The sequence below is a fragment of the Lethenteron reissneri genome, chromosome 58, assembly GCF_015708825.2.
Source record: "Lethenteron reissneri isolate LAM-NWPU_2019-01 chromosome 58, ASM1570882v1, whole genome shotgun sequence".
Lineage (NCBI taxonomy): Eukaryota > Metazoa > Chordata > Hyperoartia > Petromyzontiformes > Petromyzontidae > Lethenteron > Lethenteron reissneri.
The window spans coordinates 10,666,007-10,683,425 of NC_083836.1; the positions used below are offsets into that span (position 1 = coordinate 10,666,007).

The 17,419-nt window shown below is 51.4% G+C and overlaps 2 protein-coding genes across 2 annotated transcripts in view; both read left to right on the forward strand.

Moving 5' to 3' along the window:
- The window catches only part of LOC133357584 (insulin receptor substrate 1-like), a 50,097-nt gene that overhangs the window by 8,693 nt on the left and 23,985 nt on the right, over positions 1–17,419 (forward strand).
- LOC133357588 (dual specificity tyrosine-phosphorylation-regulated kinase 3-like) overlaps positions 17,110–17,419 on the forward strand; it is a 520,504-nt gene continuing 520,194 nt past the window's right edge. Inside the window, exon 1 of the mRNA XM_061575585.1 lies at positions 17,110–17,120. The gene's annotated coding sequence lies outside the window, so the exon portion shown is untranslated. The remainder of the gene's footprint in view (positions 17,121–17,419) is intronic.

Sequence of the window (17,419 nt, forward strand, 5' to 3'; positions counted from 1 at the left end):
TGTTTCTGTCTGTGTCTCTGTCTGTGTCTCTCTGTCTGTGTGTCTCTGTCTGTCTCTCTGTCTGTATGTCTGTCTGTGTGTCTCTGTCTGTGTGTCTCTGTCTGTGTGTCTCTCTGTGTGTGTGTCTCTGTCTGTGTCTCTCTGTCTGTGTGTCTCTTTGTCTGTGTGTATCTGTCTGTGTCTCTCTGTCTGTGTGTTTCTGTTTGTCTGTTTGTCTCTGTCTGTGTATCTCTCTGTTTGTGTCTCTCTGTCTGTTTGTCTCTGTCTGTGTGTCTCTGTCTGTGTGTGTCTCTGTCTGTGTGTGTCTCTGTCTCTGTGTGTCTATGTCTGTGTGTCTCTCTGTCTGTGGGCCCCTGTCTGTGTGTCTCTCTGTCTGTGTGTGTCTCTGTCTGTGTGTCTCTGTCTGTGTGTCTCTCTGTCTGTGTCTCTGTCTGTCTGTGTGTCTCTGTCTGTGTGTCTCTCTGTGTGTCTCTGTCTGTGTGTCTCTGTCTGTGTGTGTCTCTGTCTGTGTGTCTCTGTCTGTGTGTCTCTGTCTGTCTGTTTGTCTCTGTCTGTGTATCTCTCTGTTTGTGTCTCTCTGTCTGCGTGTCTCTCTGTCTGTGTGTCTGTCTGTGTGTTTCTGTCGGTGTCTCTCTGTCCGTGTGTCTCTGTCTGTGTATCTCTGTCTGTGTGTCTCTGTCTCTCTGTTTGTCTCTATCTGTGTATCTCTCTGTCTGTGTCTCTCTGTCTGCGTGTCTCTCTGTCTGTGTGTCTGTGTCTGTGTCTCTCTGTATGTGTGTTTCTGTCTGTGTCTCCGTCTGTGTCTCTGTCTGTGTGTCTCTCTGTCTGTGTCTCTCTGTTTGCGTGTCTCTCTGTCTGTGTGTCTCTGTCTCTCTGTTTGTGTCTGTCTGTGTATATCTCTGTCTGTGTCTCTCTGTCTGCGTGTCTCTCTGTCTGTGTGTGTCTCTGTCTGTGTCTCTCTGTCTGTGTGTTTCTGTCTGTCTGTTTGTTTCTGTCTGTGTATCTCTCTGTCTGTGTGTCTCTATCTGTGTGTCTCTCTGTCTGTGTCTCTCTGTCTGCGTGTCTCTGTCTGTGTGTTTCTCTGTCTGTGTGTCTCTGTTTGTGTCTCTTTGTCTGTGTGTCTGTATGTGTGTCTCTGTGTGTGTCTCTGTCTGTGTGTGTCTCTGTCTGTGTGTCTCTGTCTGTGTGTCTCTCTGTCTGTGTATCTCTCTGTCTGTGTGTCTCTGTCTGTGTGTCTCTCTGTCTGTGTGTCTCTCTGTCTGTGTGTCTCTCTGTCTGTGTGTCTCTCTGTCTGTGTGTCTCTGTCTGTGTGTCTCTGTCTCTCTGTTTGTGTCTGTCTGTGTATCTCTCTGTCTGTTTCTCTCTGTCTGCGTGTCTCTCTGTCTGTGTGTCTCTCTGTATGTGTGTCTCTGTCTGTGTCTCTCTGTCTGTGTGTCTCTGTCTGTGTGTCTCTGTCTGTGTCTCTCTGTCTGTGTGTCTCTCTGTATGTGTGTCTCTGTCTGTGTGTCTCTCTGGCTGTGTCTCTCTGTCTGTATCTCTGTCTATCTCTGTCTGTGTGTCTCTCTGTCTGTGTGTGTCTCTGTGTCTGTGTGTCTCTGCCCGTGTCTCTGTCTGTGTGTCTCTCTGTCTGTGTCTCTGTCTGTGTCTCTCTGTCTGTTTGTCTCTGTCTGTGTGTCTCTGTTTGTGTGTGTCTGGCTGTGTGTCTCTGTCTGTGTGTCTCTGTCTGTGTGTCTATGTTTGTGTGTGTCTGGCTGTGTGTCTCTGTCTGTTTGTCTCTGTCTGTGTGTCTCTGTTTGTGTGTGTCTGGCTGTGTGTCTCTGTCTGTGTGTCTCTGTCTGTGTGTCTATGTTTGTGTGTGTCTGGCTGTGTGTCTCTGTCTGTGTGTCTCTGTCTGTGTGTCTATGTTTGTGTGTGTCTGGCTGTGTGTCTCTGTCTGTTTGTCTCTGTCTGTGTGTCTCTGTTTGTGTGTGTCTGGCTGTGTGTCTCTGTCTGTGTGTCTCTGTCTGTGTGTGGTGTGTCTCTCTGTCTCTGTGTGTCTCTGTCTGTGTGTGTCTCTGTCTGTGTGTCCCTCTGTCTGTGTGTCTCTCTGTCTGTGTCTCTCTGTCTGTGTGTCTCTTTGTCTGTGTGTCTATGTCTGTGTGTGTCTCTGTCTCTGTGTGTCTCTGTCTGTGTGTCTCTCTGTCTGTGTGCCCCTGTCTGTGTGTCTCTCTGTCTGTGTGTGTCTCTGTCTGTGTGTCTCTGTCTGTGTGTCTCTGTCTGTGTGTCTCTCTGTCTGTGTCTCTGTCTGTCTGTGTGTCTCTGGCTGTGTGTCTCTCTGTGTGTCTCTGTCTGTGTGTCTCTGTCTGTGTGTCTCTCTGTGTGTCTCTGTGTGTCTCTCTGTGTGTGTGTCTCTGTCTGTGTCTCTCTGTCTGTGTGTCTCTTTGTCTGTGTGTATCTGTCTGTGTCTCTCTGTCTGTGTGTTTCTGTTTGTCTGTTTGTCTCTGTCTGTGTATCTCTCTGTTTGTGTCTCTCTGTCTGTTTGTCTCTGTCTGTGTGTCTCCGTCTGTGTGTGTCTCTGTCTGTGTGTGTCTCTGTCTCTGTGTGTCTATGTCTGTGTGTCTCTCTGTCTGTGGGCCCCTGTCTGTGTGTCTCTCTGTCTGTGTGTGTCTCTGTCTGTGTGTCTCTGTCTGTGTGTCTCTCTGTCTGTGTCTCTGTCTGTCTGTGTGTCTCTGTCTGTGTGTCTCTCTGTGTGTCTCTGTCTGTGTGTCTCTGTCTGTGTGTGTCTCTGTCTGTGTGTCTCTGTCTGTGTGTCTCTGTCTGTCTGTTTGTCTCTGTCTGTGTATCTCTCTGTTTGTGTCTCTCTGTCTGCGTGTCTCTCTGTCTGTGTGTCTGTCTGTGTGTTTCTGTCGGTGTCTCTCTGTCCGTGTGTCTCTGTCTGTGTATCTATGTCTGTGTGTCTCTGTCTCTCTGTTTGTCTTTATCTGTGTATCTCTCTGTCTGTGTCTCTCTGTCTGCGTGTCTCTCTGTCTGTGTGTCTGTGTCTGTGTCTCTCTGTATGTGTGTTTCTGTCTGTGTCTCCGTCTGTGTCTCTGTCTGTGTGTCTCTCTGTCTGTGTCTCTCTGTTTGCGTGTCTCTGTCTGTGTGTCTCTGTCTCTCTGTTTGTGTCTGTCTGTGTATATCTCTGTCTGTGTCTCTCTGTCTGCGTGTCTCTCTGTCTGTGTGTGTCTCTGTCTGTGTCTCTCTGTCTGTGTGTTTCTGTCTGTCTGTTTGTTTCTCTCTGTGTATCTCTCTGTCTGTGTCTCTCTGTCTGTGTGTCTCTATCTGTGTGTCTCTCTGTCTGTGTCTCTCTGTCTGCGTGTCTCTGTCTGTGTGTTTCTCTGTCTGTGTGTCTCTGTCTGTGTCTCTTTGTCTGTGTGTCTGTATGTGTGTCTCTGTGTGTGTCTCTGTCTGTGTGTGTCTCTGTCTGTGTGTCTCTGTCTGTGTGTCTCTGTCTGTGTGTCTCTGTCTGTGTGTCTCTCTGTCTGTGTGTCTCTCTGCCTGCGTGTCTCTCTGCCTGTGTGTCTCTCTGTCTGTGTGTCTCTGTCTGTGTCTCTCTGTCTGTGTGTCTCTGTCTGTGTGTCTCTGTCTGTGTCTCTCTGTCTGTGTGTCTCTCTGTATGTGTGTCTCTGTCTGTGTGTCTCTGTCTGTGTCTCTCTGTCTGTATCTCTGTCTATCTCTGTCTGTGTGTCTCTCTGTCTGTGTGTGTCTCTGTGTCTGTGTGTCTCTGCCCGTGTCTCTGTCTGTGTGTCTCTCTGTCTGTGTCTCTGTCTGTGTCTCTCTGTCTGTTTGTCTCTGTCTGTGTGTCTCTGTTTGTGTGTGTCTGGCTGTGTGTCTCTGTCTGTGTGTCTCTGTCTGTGTGTCTATGTTTGTGTGTGTCTGGCTGTGTGTCTCTGTCTGTTTGTCTCTGTCTGTGTGTCTCTGTTTGTGTGTGTCTGGCTGTGTGTCTCTGTCTGTGTGTCTCTGTCTGTGTGTGGTGTGTCTCTCTGTCTCTGTGTGTCTCTGTCTGTGTGTGTCTCTGTCTGTGTGTCCCTCTGTCTGTGTGTCTCTCTGTCTGTGTCTCTCTGTCTGTGTGTCTCTTTGTCTGTGTGTCTATGTCTGTGTGTGTCTCTGTCTCTGTGTGTCTCTGTCTGTGTGTCTCTCTGTCTGTGTGCCCCTGTCTGTGTGTCTCTCTGTCTGTGTGTGTCTCTGTCTGTGTGTCTCTGTCTGTGTGTCTCTGTCTGTGTGTCTCTCTGTCTGTGTCTCTGTCTGTCTGTGTGTCTCTGGCTGTGTGTCTCTCTGTGTGTCTCTGTCTGTGTGTCTCTGTCTGTGTGTCTCTCTGTGTGTCTCTGTCTGTGTGTCTCTGTCTGTGTCTCTGTCTATGTGTGTCTCTGTCTGTGTGTCTCTGTCTGTGTGTCTCTGTTTGTCTGTTTGTCTTTGTCTGTGTATATCTCTGTTTGTGTCTCTCTGTCTGCGTGTCTCTCTGTCTGTGTGTCTGTCTGTGTGTCTCTGTCTGTGTGTCTCTGTTTGTGTGTCTCTGTCTCTCTGTTTGTCTCTATCTGTGTATCTCTCTGTATGTGTCTCTCTGTCTGTGTGTCTCTCTGCCTGTGTGTCTCTGTCTGTGGCTCTCTGTCTGTGTGTTTCTGTCTGTGTGTCTCTGTCTGTGTGTCTCTCTGTCTATGTGTGTCTCTGTCTGTGTGTCTCTCTGTCTGTGTATCTATCTGTCTGTGTCTCTCTGTCTGCGTGTGTCTCTGTCTGTGTCTCTTTCTGGCTGTGTGTCTCTGTGTGTGTGTCTCTCTGTGTGTGTGTCTCTCTGTCTGTGTGTGTCTCTGTCTGTGTGTCTCTCTGTCTGTGTCTCTGTCTGTCTGTGTGTCTCTGTCTGTGTGTCTCTCTGTGTGTCTCTGTCTGTGTGTGTCTCTGTCTGTGTGTCTCTGTCTGTGTGTCTCTCTGTCTGTGTGTCTCTCTCTGTGTGTCTGTCTGTGTATATCTGTCTGTCTGTTTGTCTCTCTGTCTGTGTGTCTCTGTCTGTCTGTTTGTCTCTGTCTGTGTATCTCTCTGTCTGTGTCTCTCTGTCTGTGTGTCTCTGTCTGTGTGTCTCTCTGTCTGTGTCTCTCTGTCTGCGTGTCTCTGTCTGTGTGTCTCTGTGTCTCTGTTTGTGTCTGTCTGTGTATATCTCTGTCTGTGTCTCTCTGTCTGCGTGTCTCTCTGTCTGTGTGTATCTCTGTCTGTGTGTCTCTGTTTGTGTGTCTCTGTCTGTGTGTTTCTGTCTGTCTGTTTGTCTCTGTCTGTGTATCTCTCTGTCTGTGTCTCTCTGTCTGTGTGTCTCTGTCTTTGTGTCTCTCTGTCTGTTTCTCTCTGTCTGTGTGTCTCTGTCTGTGTGTCTCTCTGTCTGTGTGTCTGTCTGTGTGTCTCTGTGTGTCTCTGTCTGTGTGTCTCTTTGTTTGTGTGTCTCTGTCTGTGTGTGTCTCTGTCTGTGTGTGTCTCTGTCTCTGTGTGTCTCTGTCTGTGTGTCTCTGTCTGTGTGTCTCTCTGTCTGTGTCTCTGTCTGTCTGTCTGTGTGTCTCTGTCTGTGTGTCTCTCTGTGTGTCTCTGTCTGTGTGTCTCTCTGTGTGTCTCTGTCTGTGTGTCTCTGTTTGTGTGTCTCTGTCTGTCTGTTTGTCTCTCTGTCTGTGTGTCTCTGTCTGTCTGTTTGTTTCTGTATCTCTCTGTCTGTGTATCTCTGTCTACGTGTCTCTCTGTCTGTGTGTCTCACTGTTTGTGTGTCTCTGTCTGTGTCTCTCTGTCTGTGGTGTCTCTGTCTGTCTGTTTGTCTCTGTCTGTGTATCTATCTGTCTGTGTATCTCTGTCTGCGTGTCTCTCTGTCTGTGTGTCTCTCTGTCTGTGTGTCTCTGTCTGTGTGTCTCTCTGTCTCTGTGTGTCTCTGTCTGTGTGTCTCTCTGTCTGTGTGCCCCTATCTGTGTGTCTCTCTGTCTGCGTGTGTCTCTGTCTGTGTCTCTTTCTGGCTGTGTGTCTCTGTCTGTGTGTCTCTCTGTGTGTGTGTCTCTCTGTCTGTGTGTGTCTCTCTGTGTGTGTCGCTCTGTCTGTGTCTCTGTCTGTCTGTGTGTCTCTGTCTGTGTGTCTCTCTGTGTGTCTCTGTCTGTGTGTGTCTCTGTCTGTGTGTCTCTGTCTGTGTGTCTCTCTGTCTGTGTCTCTGTCTGTCTGTGTGTCTCTGTCTGTGTGTCTCTCTGTGTGTCTCTGTCTGTGTGTCTCTGTCTGTGTGTCTCTCTGTGTGTCTCTGTCTGTGTGTGTCTCTGTCTGTGTGTCTCTGTCTGTTTGTCTCTGTCTGTCTGTTTGTCTTTGTCTGTGTATCTCTCTGTCTGTGTCTCTCTGTCTGCGTGTCTCTCTGTCTGTGTGTCTGTCTGTGTTTCTGTCTGTGTCTCTCTGTCTGTGTCTCTCTGTCTGTGTGTCTCTGTCTGTGTGTCTCTGTTTGTGTGTTTCTGTCTCTATGTTTGTCTTTATCTGTGTATCTCTCTGTCTGTTTCTCTCTGTCTGTGTGTCTCTCTGTCTGTGTGTCTCTGTCTGTGGCTCTCTGTCTGTGTGTTTCTGTCTGTGTGTGTCTCTGTCTGTGTGTCTCTCTGTCTCTGTGTGTCTCTGTCTGTGTGTCTCTCTGTCTGTGTATCTATCTGTCTGTGTCTCTCTGTCTGCGTGTGTCTCTGTCTGTGTCTCTTTCTGGCTGTGTGTCTCTGTCTGTGTGTCTCTCTGTGTGTGTGTCTCTCTGTGTGTGTCTCTGTCTGTGTGTCTCTCTGTCTGTGTCTCTGCCTGTCTGTGTGTCTCTGTCTGTGTGTCTCTCTGTGTGTCTCTGTCTGTGTGTGTCTCTGTCTGTGTGTCTCTGTCTGTGTGTGTCTCTGTCTGTGTGTGTCTCTGTCTCTGTGTCTGTCTGTGTATATCTGTCTGTCTGTTTGTCTCTCTGTCTGTGTGTCTCTGTCTGTCTGTTTGTCTCTGTCTGTGTATCTCTCTGTCTGTGTCTCTCTGTCTGTGTGTCTCTGTCTGTGTGTCTCTCTGTCTGTGTCTCTCTGTCTGCGTGTCTCTGTCTGTGTGTCTCTGTGTCTCTGTTTGTGTCTGTCTGTGTATATCTCTGTCTGTGTCTCTCTGTCTGCATGTCTCTCTGTCTGTGTGTATCTCTGTCTGTTTGTCTCTGTCTGTGTGTCTCTGTCTGTGTGTTTCTGTCTGTCTGTTTGTCTCTGTCTGTGTATCTCTCTGTCTGTGTCTCTCTGTCTGTTTGTCTCTGTCTGTGTGTCTCTCAGTCTGTTTCTCTCTGTCTGCGTGTCTCTGTCTGTGTGTCTCTCTGTCTGTGTGTCTCTGTCTGTGTGTCTCTCTGTCTGTGTGTCTGTCTGTGTGTCTCTGTGTGTGTCTCTGTCTGTGTGTGTCTCTGTCTGTGTGTCTCTGTCTGTGTGTCTTTCTGTCTGTGTGTCTCTGTCTGTGTTTCTCTGTCTGTGTGTCTCTTTGTCTGTGTCTCTCTGTCTGCGTGTCTCTGTCTGTGTGTCTCTCTGTCTGTGTGTCTCTGCCTGTGTTTCTCTGTCTGTGTGTCTCTGTCTCTCTGTTTGTGTCTGTCTGTGTATCTCTCTGTCTGTGTTTCTCTGTCTGCATGTCTCTTTGTCTGTGTCTCTCTGTCTGTGTGTCTCTTTGTTTGTGTGTCTCTGTCTGTGTGTGTCTCTGTCTGTGTGTGTCTCTGTCTGTGTGTCTCTGTCTGTGTGTCTCTCTGTCTGTGTCTCTGTCTGTCTGTGTGTCTCTGTCTGTGTGTCTCTCTGTGTGTCTCTGTCTGTGTGTCTCTGTCTGTGTGTCTCTCTGTGTGTCTCTGTCTGTGTGTCTCTGTCTGTGTGTCTCTCTGTGTGTCTCTGTCTGTGTGTCTCTGTCTGTGTGTCTCTGTCTGTCTGTTTGTCTCTCTGTCTGTGTGTCTCTGTCTGTCTGTTTGTCTCTGTATCTCTCTGTCTGTGTCTCTCTGTCTGCGTGTCTATCTGTCTGTGTGTCTCTGTCTGTGTCTCTCTGTCTGTGTGTCTCTGTCCGTCTGTTTGTCTCTGTCTGTGTATCTATCTGTCTGTGTCTCTCTGTCTGCGTGTCTCTCTGTCTGTGTGTCTCTCTGTCTGTGTGTCTCTGTCTGTGTGTCTCTCTGTCTCTGTGTGTCTCTGTCTGTGTGTCTCTCTGTCTGTGTGCCCCTATCTGTGTGTCTCTCTGTCTGCGTGTGTCTCTGTCTGTGTCTCTTTCTGGCTGTGTGTCTCTGTCTGTGTGTCTCTCTGTGTGTGTCTCTCTGTCTGTGTGTGTCTCTGTCTGTGTGTCTCTGTCTGTGTGTGTCTCTGTCTGTGTGTCTCTCTGTCTGTGTGTCTCTTTCTGTGTGTCTCTGTCTGTGTGTATCTGTCTGTGTGTATCTGTCTGTCTGTTTGTCTTTCTGTCTGTGTGTCTCTGTCTGTCTGTTTGTCTCTGTCTGTGTATCTCTCTGTCTGTGTCTCTCTGTCTGCGTGTTTCTGTCTTCGTGTCTCTGTCTGTGTGTCTCTGTCTGTGTCTCTCTGTCTGTGTGTCTCTGTCTGTGTGTCTCTGTCTCTCTGTTTGTGTCTGTCTGTGTATATCTCTGTCTGTGTCTCTCTGTCTGCGTGTCTCCCTGTCTGTGTGTATCTCTGTCTGTGTGTCTCTGTCTGTGTCTCTCTGTCTGTGTGTTTCTGTCTGTCTGTTTGTCTCTGTCTGTGTATCTCTCTGTCTGTGTCTCTCTGTCTGTGTGTCTCTGTCTGTGTGTCTCTCTGTCTGTGTCTCTCTGTCTGCGTGTCTCTGTCTGTGTGTCTCTCTGTCTGTGTGTCTCTGTTTGTGTCTCTCTGTGTGTCTGTCTGTGTGTCTCTGTGTGTGTCTCTGTCTTTGTGTGTCTCTGTCTGTGTGTCTCTCTGTCTGTGTGTCTCTGTCTGTGTGTCTCTGTCTCTCTGTTTGTGTCTGTCTGTGTATCTCTCTGTCTGTGTCTCTCTATCTGCGTGTCTCTCTGTCTGTGTGTCTCTCTGTCTGTGTGTCTCTGTCTGTGTATCTCTGTCTGTGTGTCTCTGTCTGTGTGTCTCTGTCTCTCTGTTTGTGTCTGTCTGTGTGTCTCTCTGTCTGTGTCTCTCTGTGTGTGTCTCTGTCTGTGTATCTCTGTCTGTGTGTCTCTCTGTCTGTGTGTGTCTCTGTGTCTGTGTGTCTCTGTCTGTGTCTCTGTCTGTGTGTCTTTCTGTCTGTGTGTCTCTTTGTCTGTGTCTCTGTCTGTGTGTGTATCTGTCTGTGTCTCTGTCTGTGTCTCTCTGTCTGTGTGTGTCTGTCTGTGTGTCTCTGTTTGTGTGTGTCTGGCTGTGTGTCTCTGTCTGTGTGTCTCTGTTTGTGTGTGTCTCTCTGTCTCTGTCTGTGTGTCTCTGTCTGTGTGTCCCTCTGTCTGTGTGTCTCTCTGTCTGTGTCTCTCTGTCTGTGTGTCTCTTTGTCTGTGTGTCTCTGTCTGTGTGTGTCTCTGTCTGTGTGTGTCTCTGTCTCTGTGTGTCTCTGTCTGTGTGTCTCTCTGTCTGTGTGCCCCTGTCTGTGTGTCTCTCTGTCTGTGTGTGTCTCTGTCTGTGTGTCTCTGTCTGTGTGTCTCTCTGTCTGTGTCTCTGTCTGTCTGTGTGTCTCTGTCTGTGTGTCTCTCTGTGTTTGTCTCTGTCTGTGTGTGTCTCTGTCTGTGTGTCTCTGTCTGTGTGTCTCTGTCTGTCTGTTTGTCTCTCCGTCTGTGTGTCTCTGTCTGTCTGTTTGTCTCTGTCTGTGTATCTCTCTGTCTGTGTCTCTCTGTCTGCGTGTCTCTCTGTCTGTGTGTCTCTCTGTCTGTGTGTCTCTGTTTGTGTCTCTCTGTCTGTGTGTCTCTGTCTGTCTGTCTGTGTGTCTCTGTCTGTGTATCTATCTGTCTGTGTCTCTCTGTCTGCGTGTCTCTCTGTCTGTGTGTCTCTCTGTCTGTGTGTCTCTGTCTGTGTCTCTCTGTCTGTGTGTTTCTGTCTGTGTGTCTCTGTCTGTGTGTCTCTGTCTGTGTCTGTCTGTCTGTGTCTCTCTGTCTGCGTGTCTCTCTGTCTGTGTGTCTCCCTGTCTGTGTTTCTCTGTCTGTGTGTTTCAGTCTGTGTATCTCTGTCTGTGTGTCTCTCTGTCTGTGTGTCTCTGTCTGTGTGTCTCTGTCTGTGTGTCTCTGTCTGTGGGTCTCTGTCTTTATGTCTCCCTGTCTGTGTGTCTCTGTCTGTGTGTCTCTCTGTCTGTATGTCTCTGTGTGTCTCTGGCTGTGTGTCTCTGTCTGTGTCTCTGTCTGTGTGTCTGTCTGTGTGTCTCTGTGTGTGTCTCTGTCTGTGTGTGTCTCTGTCTGTGTGTCTCTGTCTGTGTTTCTCTCTGTCTGTGTGTCTCTGTCTGTGTGTCTCTCTGTCTGTGTGTCTCTGTCTGTGTGTCCCTGTCCGTGTGTCTGTCTGTGTGTGTCTCTATCTGTGTCTCTCTGTCTGTGTGTGTCTCTGTGTGTCTCTGTCTGTTTGTGTCTCTGTCTGTGTGTCTCTCTGTCTGTGTGTCTCTCTGTTTGTGTGTCTCTGTCTGTGTGTCTCTGTCTGTGTGTCTCTCTGTCTGTGGGTCTCTGTATGTCTCCCTGTCTGTGTGTCTCTGTCTGTGTGTCTCTCTGTCTGTGTGTCTCTGTCTGTGTGTCTCTGGCTGTGTGTCTCTGTCTCTGTCTGTGTGTCTCTGTGTGTGTCTCTGTCTGTGTGTGTCTCTGTCTGTGTGTGTCTCTGTCTGTGTGTCTCTGTCTGTGTGTCTCTGTCTGTGTCTCTCTGTCTGTGTGTCTCTGTGTGTCCCTGTCCGTGTGTCTGTCTGTGTGTGTCTCTGTCTGTGTCTCTCTGTCTGTGTGTGTCTCTGTCTCTGTGTGTCTCTGTCTGTGTTTGTCTCTGTCTGTGTGTCTCTCTGTCTGTGTGTCTCTCTGTTTGTGTGTCTCTGTCTGTCTCTCTGTCTGTGTGTCTCTCAGTTTGTGTGTCTCTGTCTGTCTCTCTGTCTGTGTGTCTCTCTGTCTGTGTCTCTGTCTGTGTGTTTCTGTCTGTGTGTCTCTCTGTCTGCGTGTCTGGACCACTGGACGGGTTCCTCAGGATTGGAAGTATGTCCTGGCGGCCCCCCTCTTTAAGAAGGGGGGACCGCACAGACTGTAACAACTACAGGGGTATCTCACTCCTCAGTGTGCCGGGAAAGGTCCTGGCAAGGATTATTCAATATCGCCTTGCTGGGCACGCTGAGGAGAGGCTTGCGGAGCCCCAATGCGGTTTCAGGAAAGGGCGGTCCTGCACAGATGCCATATTTTCTGTCCGTCTGCTGCAGCAGATGTGTTGGGAATTCCCACAAGACCTACATCTCTGCTTTATTGACCTGGTCAAGGCCTATGATACCATCAGGCCTGGCCTCGGTGTTGTTCTTCGTGCTCTCGGAGTGGGGAGGAGCGACGCTCACAACAACGAGCGGAGCGTCGGGTGGCTAAAGCACAGCAAGTTGGTACAGTAGGGGGCACAGGTGGTGCATCAGCCAGTCATCTCGGTCATCTCAGTCAGTCGACCCGTGGCACCTGGGTCTGCCCCGTGACCTCCTGCCAGCGGGCGTTCGACACTTCACGTGGCCTCAAGGTGCACATTGCCCGGCACAAGCGTCGTGGTGACGTCACCGCCACTTAGTGGCGAATGGCGGTTGTTGTTGTTGCACGTGTGCGTGCGTGTTGCCTGTCACACTGTCGACGTTGAAGGGGAGCCGTGTGCATGCTGCTGCCTTCGTCGGAGTCAATCTCGCGCGGGCTGCACAGAGGCGGCGATTTGAAGGCACTCACGGGTGGTGTGGGGTGGGTGTCGGTGGAGGTTGGTGGGTGTGGGTGGGGGTTGGTGGGTGTGGGTGGGGGTTGGTGGGTGGGTAAGGTGGGTGGGGGTGGGTGGGTGTGGGGGATGGGTGTGGGGGGTGGGGTGGGTGTGGGTGGGGTGGGGGTGGGTGTGGATGGGTGTTTGGGTGTGTGGATGTGTGGGTGCGTGGGGGTGGGGTGGGTTGGCGTGGGTAGAGTGGGTGGCTGGGTGTGGGGGTGTTGTTGTGACCTCCAAGAGGTATGGAACCGTACGGGGTTGTGCCTTTGCGCTACCCCCCTCCCCGCCAAGCGACTCGAGTTTGATTCCCGCTCACGGCCACCAGCGTGACGATTATCTGAACCGGTCCGAGGTCGACTCAGCCTCAGATGAGTACCTTGTGCGGTGTGTAAGCATCGCCACGAGGAAGACAAAGGCGGCCGGGCGTGGTGCTGGCCACCCACCCCCTCGTGTGCCGTGCCTGGCCTTTTTAGGTGCTCGCTAACAGCACTTGCCCCAAGTTTGTTAAGGCTGTACGGGGGGTCTTTGTCTTTGTGGGTAAGTGAGTGAGTGGATGAGTGGGAGAGTGATTGGATGAGTGAGTGGGTGAGTACGTGAGTGAGTAGGTGAGTAGGTGAGTGAGTAGGTGAGTAAGTAAGTGAGTGGGTGTGCTGCCGTGTCCTGAAAATGTGGTGGAACAGAGCGGGATATCTCAACATGGGTCGAGGAATCAACGCGTGGTGGAGTCCACAGAAGCCACGGTAGTCGCAGTGTAAGAGCGATAAGGAGGCCACTGATCACCGCGAGCGAGTGGAGTGACTCAGTGGGGTCTGGGTCATCAATCACCCTGGCCCCGTGAGTGTGCACACGCATGTGAGGACACGCGCGCGTGTGAGTGCGCGTACACGCACGCACGTGGGGTGAGAATGCGCGCGCGTGTGCCCGTGGCTCCAGTGAGGCTGCGTTCTACAGATTCCTGTCTCCCGGCACGCGGCACGTGCTGTGTGCACTGGCACACACACAGACACACACACACAGACACACATACACTGACACACACGCACACAGACACACACACACAACACACAGACACACACGCACACAGACACACACGCACTGACACATATACACACACTGACACATATACAATAACAACAACAACCGCCATTCGCCACTAAATGGCGGTGACGTCACCACGACGCTTGTGCCAGGCCATGTGCACCTTGAGGCCACGTGAAGTGTCGAACGCCCAGGTGCCACGGGTCGACTGACTGAGATGACTGAGATGACTGGCCGATGCACCACCTTTGCCCCCTACTGTACCAACTTGCTGTGCTTTAGCCACCCGGCGCTCCGCTCGTTATTGTGAGCGTCGCTCCTCCGCCCTCCGTTGTTGTTATAGGGCGACTGCCTCCAACTGCCCAGTAGCGTCTTTCACGAGCCTCCTCCACTGAGGCCGATCTTGACACCGCTGGTACCAGTCATCGGCAAGTCCACTCAGCTCCACGTCCTCCTGTACCACATCACTCCATCTCTTCTCTAGTCCGTGCCGCGCCCGTTTAGCCCCCTCGATCCGGCCGAACAAAAGCTGTTTAGGCATGCGGTGGCTGGGCATGCGGGCTACATGACACAGTCAACGCAGCCTTGCCTGCCGGAGGAGCTCACCGATGGGACTTTGTCCAGATCTTGCAAGGATTTGTGAGCTCCTCACACAATCCAGCCTGGTTAAACCCAGGATGGATCGTAGGTAGGCCAGCCTAAATGTTTCCAACCAGCGAAGATGCTCCATTAGGGGGGTCCACGTTTCGCAAGCGTAGAGAAGGGAGGGAATGTCCGTGGCCGAGAAGACCTGAAGCTTCGTGCGGAGCGACAGACCAGGTAGCTTCCACACAGCGTTACGCAACCGATGAAAAGATATTGCCGCTCGACTGATTCGGAGTGAGACCTCTGCTGTTAAACTGGAGCCGGGTCATAAGCACACTGCCCAGGTATGGGAAACTCTCCACTCTCTCCACAACTTCCCCATCACCGATTGGGAGTTGTGGGGGTGGAGTGTCCGATGGTACAAAATACCCAGGCAGGTGCTTAGTTTTGGTGGGGCTGATGGTAAGGCCCCATCTCTTAGTGGCACGCTCCAGTCTTAGCAGCAGCGTCTCCAACTCCTCTTTTGAATGAGCAGCTATTACCAAATCATCGGCATACATAACGTGGTTGACCAATAGGGAGCCATCCCTTGATTGCACCCGGGCGTCGATCAGCCTCCCATTATATCTGTACCAAATGGAAATTCCCCCGGTACAGCTATTGAAGGCTTCACGAACTACGCAGTCGAAATATATGTTAAATAATGTGGGAGCCAGAGGACATCCCTGTCGCACCCCAAGGTGTACAGGGAAAGGCTCCGACTCCCGGCCACGTAGTTTTACCCGGGCCCGCTCACCATCATGAAGGTCCTTAATGATCGTGAGCAGAGGGTCAGGGACTCCGAAAGCACGAAGAACAACCCAGAGGCCAGGCCTATTGATGGTATCATAGGCCTTGACCAGGTCAATAAAGCAGAGATGTAGGTCTTGTGGGAATTTTCTACACCTCTGCTGTAGCAGACAGACAGAAAATATGGCATCTGTGCAGGACTGCCCTTTCCTGAAACCGCATTGGGGTTCCGCAAGCCTCTCCTCAGCGTGGCTAGCAAGGCGATGTTGAATAATCCTTGCCAGGACCTTTCCCGGCACACTGAGGAGTGAGATGCCCCTGTAGTTGTTACAGTTTGTGCGGTCCTCCTTCTTAAAGAGGGGGACCACCAGGGCATCCTTCCAATCCTGCGGTACCCGTCCAGCGGTCCAGACTGTTGTTATGATGTCATATAGGGCAGTCTGTGCACAAACGCCACCCTCCCTCAGCATTTCGCTTGGGAGATCATCTCTGCCCGGTGCCTTTCCTGGCCTCAGACTCTGGATCGCCTTTAGTACTTACTCAACAGATGGCACCTCAGCCAGCCACTCACAGCCGGTGACTTCTTCAAATATTTGGGGCACCGCAGCCTCAGCAAGGTCATCCCCACGTTGTCCCATGATGTTTCCCATGTGGAGGCATTTCCCCTCCCCCAGGACTTCACAAAAATGCTCAGCAAATCTGCAAACCTGTTCCTGGGGGTTGGAGATTGGATCACCGCTCTTTCCCCTAATGATGGTAATAGGTGTGGCACTGCAGGTTACTTTTTTGTTGGAGTGAAATTTGTGATCGCAGGCCATTGAGGCAGACTCCATCTCCTCAGCAACCCGTGACCACTCATCCTTGCAGCGCCTCACGGCTCTCCAAACCTCCGAGCGAAGGCTGCGGTAAGCCTCCTAATTCTCCGACGTGGGATGCTGTAGTCGATGAGAGTGGGCCTGTCGCTTTTTGTCAGCCAGCCTGAACACCTCCTCTGTCACTCTGGGGATGTCTGGACCGTGTACCCAAAGCAGCCATTGCTGCTGCATGGAGTCCTAAATCTCGCCCATTTCCCCTCGACATCTGGAGGAGTGGAGGACGATGCCAACGATGATGAAATTCTCGCTTGAAACTTTCATCGGCCCGCATCCGCTGTTCCATCACAATGTAGTCCAGCAGATGTTCTTGCTTAGACCCGGCATGCATTCATGATGTTGTGTGGATGCGCCGATGCTGGAACAGCATCGGCGCATCCACACAACTTCACCGCCACGCTACCACACCTCCTTCATTTTTTTGTTCAGAAGAAGAGCCATTCCCTTTTGTTTGGCAATCTCCTGCCCCGATTAGAGGACTGTCCACCCCTCATGGTGGCAAGAGCCAGAGCCAGTCTACCAGACCTCCTGAATACCACAGAGATCCAGGCCATCCAGTTCCCGACAGAGGAGTGGCAGCCTCTCCTCCGCAGTGAGCGTTCGAACATTCCACGTGGCCACCCGAAGTGTTTTTTTGTTGTTTCTGGAGGAGCCCCGAGGGTGAAGATTCAGTCTCCTGGCTCCGCCAAATGGGGTTTGGCCAGTCCCCCCCCGGGGCCTACAGCACAAGCTTATTAATGAAATTTTTCAGTCATGGTTTGGTGGTAATTAATTAAAGGTGGAGGGGTTACCAGCCCCTCGCACCCGTCCGGAGCCCCCATTTGGCCGCTGTGGTGGTTACAAACGCCATGAGGGGAATGGCCAATCTAAATTGGCCCTCCCCCCATAGCACGGCCCTCCCCCCATAGCACTACCCACCACAGCGTTGCTATCCGGCATCAACGAGGAGGTAGGGGGGGTTGTTTTTGCCGGACTCTCACACACACACAGACTCACACACACACACGCAGACACAGACCCTCACACACAGACACAGACCCACAAACAAACAAAGATCCCCCCCGTATAGCCTTAACAGACTGTAAGGGCAAGTGCTGTTCGCGAGCACCTATGAAGGCCAGCACGGTACACGAGGGGGTGGGTGGCCAGCACCACGCCCGACCGCCTTTGTCTCCCTAGCGGCGATGTTTACACACCGCACTAGGTACTCATTTGAGGCTGAGTCGACCTAGGGGAGGCCCAGGACCGGTTCAGATAATCGTCACTGGTGTTTGCCGTGAGCGGGAATCGAACCCGGGTCGCCAGGTTCATAGTGCAGCGCGCTAACCGCTACACTACCGCTCCCCTACACCCATATACACACACACGGACGCTCACACACACAGACGCTCACACACAGACTCACACACACACAGGCTCACACACACACAGACTCACACACACACACAGACTCACACACACACAGACTCACACACAGACACAGACTCACACACACAGACTCACACACACACAGACGCTCACACACACAGACGCTCACACACACACCCAGAGACTCACACACACACACACAGACTCACACACACACAGACTCACACACACAGACTCACACACACACAGACTCACACACACACACACAGACTCACACACACACAGACTCACACACACACAGACTCACACACACACAGACTCACACACACAGACTCACACACACACAGACTCACACACACACACAGACTCACACACACACAGACTCACACACAGACTCACACACACACAGGCTGGCTGTAGACGTGACCGCACCTCGCAGGAATGAGCGCAGGGGGGGCGGGCGGCCTCACGGCGGAGTGCGGTGGTGATGATGTTGATGATGATGTTGATGATGATGGTGGTGATGATGATGGTGGTGGTTGTTATGTTGATGATGGTGATGATGATGGTTGTGGTGGTGATGATGGTGATGATGGTGGCGGTGATGTTGATGATGGTGTTGGTTGTTATGTTGATGATGATGGTTGTGATGGTGATGGAGTTTTCGTTGGTGTGTGTGAGCAGTGGCTAGCGCACTGCGCTACGAACCGGTCATTCTCGAGTTCAATTCCCGCTCAGGGCCAACAACGTGAGCGGGAACATCTGAACCGCTTATGGGCCGTCCCCTAGGCCGACTCAGCCTCAAATGAGTCCCTGGTGCGGCACACGGGTGTACTCAGCAACAGCGGCAGGGAGACAAAGGCGGACACCACCCAACCGTGCGCCCTGCCGACCTTCATAGAGTAGCCGCTCGCT